At 52.3% G+C, this 3,318-nt stretch overlaps 1 protein-coding gene across 1 annotated transcript in view; it reads right to left on the reverse strand.

The window, feature by feature from the left end:
• Positions 1-1,011, reverse strand: part of GPRC5B (G protein-coupled receptor, class C, group 5, member B) — a 25,180-nt gene extending 24,169 nt beyond the window's left edge. The window contains exon 1 of the mRNA XM_015416127.1: positions 926-1,011. The gene's annotated coding sequence lies outside the window, so the exon portion shown is untranslated. The remainder of the gene's footprint in view (positions 1-925) is intronic.
• Between the last annotated feature and the right edge of the window lie 2,307 nt (positions 1,012-3,318).

Consider the following 3,318-nt stretch of genomic DNA (forward strand, 5'->3'; position numbering starts at 1 on the left):
GGGGTGGGTCCCCGGGCAGGGCGTCCCTCCCGGGAACGACCTTCCGCCCCCCCCCCGCACTTCCCCGCCGAGCGTCGCAGGCGCCCTCCCTGATCCCCGCCCCCCCTCTGCCCACGACCCTGCGCCCAAGCTCCCTGCGCCTGGGAACGGGAGGGGCCTCCGTGGTCCGGGCGGCAGCAGACCGGTGTGTGTGTGTGGGGGGGTCTCCCTCCCAGGGGGCGAGAGAGCCGAGGAGAAAGACTCCGGCCTGGGGCCTGCCTGCTCCGGCGTCCAGGGGGCGGGGCTGGAGGCACACTGAAAGAGGGGACCCCTAAGTCATATTTCTAGAGAGCCAGCTGTGGGGGTTGTGGTGGAAAGAGGCGGACTCTGGTCTGGACGCCTCCTCCACGTGCAGCCAGCTGGGTGGCCACCAGCAGCGAAGAAAGGCAACAGCCAGCCACCCCAAACAGTTGCCTTCCCTCCCAAAAACTAGCATTTTCAGGGGTATCCTGCCCCTGGACATGGAAGCTCTATTTGGTCATCATAGCTAATGGCCGCTGGTGGACCTTTCCGCCTCCATTAATCTGTTTAGTCCATCTTTAAAGTCTTCTAAATTCAAGTAGTTTATTAAAATAATTAATTTTGCAACGTGTGATATAAACTGAGAGGAAGGTGTTCACCTAAGCCTAAGGCATCCGTTATTCCACACTTATAACCTCTAATAATGCCGCTTGGTACGAACCACAGTGCAAGCAAAGTGTGTTGGGGGGGGGGGGGGGGAAGAATCGCCCTCTCGCTGCTTTGATAGATTCTTTGGAAACACGAACCTGGCAGAAGGATTCTGTTTTACCGTTAAGTAAGTTTTTAACTTCCCAGCCAGGGTAGAGATAAGGAGGAAGGGGAGGGGGGGACAAACACAGAAGAAGAAAGGGAAATGAAGACATACCAGATTGGTTGATGAGCTTCGGAACAACTCATAATAGGAAAGTCTTTTGCCCAGTCTGGTAGTATAAAAAGTCTGCAGCCCTGGAGAGCTTTCTAAAATAAAAAGCGCTACTAAAATCTGCCACAAAGCAAACCGCGTCAGGCAGTCAGAGCCGCTCTTGGCTCTTCTCTGAGTTGCCTGCGCCCCTAGTGGCTGCGTGGCAGAAATGCCGTGAAAGGGAAAAAGCCTGAAAGGCATTATTGGTTCAGTGCAGGATCGTTCTAGGGTCGCTGGGCCCTCAAACTGGCTTGGGGCCCTGGGAATTTCGTATCCCTGTCGCCCCTCCCCCCCAATGTTCTCGCCATTCCTGGACTTGGCTGCACCAGCTTAACAGGGCAACCCCCACGGCCTGCCTAAAATATCTGGGAATGAATGACCAGAATGAAGGGGAGGAATGAAGCCCATTATTTGCAGAGAGATTTGCAGCCAGAGGGCAGGGCAGGCCAGGCGCTTGGGAAGACCTTGCCGGTGGTGGTGAGCAGCTGATGGACTCCACCTGAGCTGAGTTTGCTTTCTCCTCTGTGTGCGGCCAGAGGTGGGGTGGGGGGGCTCCTCGGATTTCCCCAGTATGTACGTGTTTGCTTTCTTGATTCATATAGAATTATTTTATATGCATGTTTTGGGGATTTCTATAAGCTGCTTTGGGCTCTTTGGAGAGAAAAATGGCAAACTAATGTCCCTAGAGATATTGTAGCTCATTTTTATCTCGCTGTTCCTCCAGGGAGCTCCGAACGGTGTGCGTGGTTTCCCCATCCCTCCTTTAGCCTCACAATGACAGTGTGGGGGAGGTTAGGTTCAGTATTCCCTCTAAGCTGAGTTAGTGTGTGAGCCAGCTCACAGTTTTTTAGCCTCCAGCTCATAGATTTTTGTCTTAGCACAGGAATGATGGCTCCAGAGCAAACTAGTGTATGTAGTGGGCAAATTGCTCACTCACCACTTCGATGCCAGTAGCTCACAAAGTAGAATTTTTGCTCAGAAGACTCCGCAGCTTCGAGGGAGCAGAGAATAAGACTGATTGGTCACTGAGCCAGCTTCATGACAGAGCCCAAACTGAAGCCAGATTGCTCAAGTGCTAGTCAACGATCAGAACACTGCTCTGGCTTGCCAGCAGACAAGAACCCACTAGGAGGATTAGCTGGTCCCCAAAAGTTGGACTATAAGGAAGGCTGAGCGCCGAAGAATAGATTCTTTTGAACTATGGTGCTGGAGAAGACTCTTGAGAGTCCCTTGGCCTGCAAGAAGATCAAATAAGTCAATCCTAAAAGAAATCAACCCTGACTGTTCCCTGGAAGGCCAGATAATGAAACTGAAGCTCAAATACTTTGGCCCCCAAATGTGAAGGGAGCACTCCCTGGAGAAGACCCTGATGCTGGGAAAGATTGAAGGTCAAAGAAGACGGGGACGGCAAAGGATGAGATGGTTAGACAGTGTCATAGATGCAACGAACATGAAATTGAGCACACTTCAGAGGACGGCGGAAGACAGGAGGGCCTGGCGGGAGCTGGTCCATGGGGTTGCGAAGAGTCGGACTCGACTGTGCGACTGAACAACAACAACAGGATAACCATGTCCTATCCTGCCCTCCCTTCAAAGTAACAATGGCCCCAGTCACACGGGCTAGATAACGTGGGGGGAGGCATGGCTGTTCACCCCGGAGCAAAATAAAGCGCGGTAGCCCGATCACATGGTCCCCCAAGTCTCCGCGCTTAGGCTGTTAGCTGGCGATCACGCAGTGATGCTGGAGCATGGCAAAGAAGTGGTGTGGCAAGTGTTTCGCGTTTGTGTGCGTGCACAGTTCCGCGGAGCAGCACTGCTTTCAGTTACGTGTTTGTGCGCATGCACTTACGGAAAACATCTGGTTCGCAGCGGGACCTGGCTGGGCGCCAGATGCCATGGGATACTAGTGCCACCACTGTACCATCATTGCACCACCACTTGGAGTGGGTACCATCGGGGAGCGAGACGGCCCTGGGATGAAGAATGGATGGCAGTGCTGTCTGGAATGTACTTTGTTGTTCCGGGACCATCTTTACCAGAACCCCATCTTGTTATTAAGGACTTTTGTGACAACTAGAGCACTTGCACCTTATTGTATAAATGATTGTTTTATTCTGTTTTAGTTGTTTTAATCTTGGCATACTTGCCTCATTTGTCAGCTGCCCTGAGCCCGTTTTGGGGAGGGCGGGTTATAAATCCAATAATAAATAAATAATAAAAAATAAGGTGCGCCCAACCGTTGCCAACAGTCTTTCATGTCGGAGGTACATACCACGGTCCAGGAAGCCAAATCCCTCTCGACGGCACCATCTACATAACCAGCCATTCACCTCCAGTATCCTGTTTTCCCTTCCAGC

This window comes from Gekko japonicus, unplaced genomic scaffold, assembly GCF_001447785.1.
Source record: "Gekko japonicus isolate JY-2015 unplaced genomic scaffold, Gekko_japonicus_V1.1 scaffold321, whole genome shotgun sequence".
Taxonomy (NCBI): Eukaryota; Metazoa; Chordata; class Lepidosauria; order Squamata; family Gekkonidae; genus Gekko; species Gekko japonicus.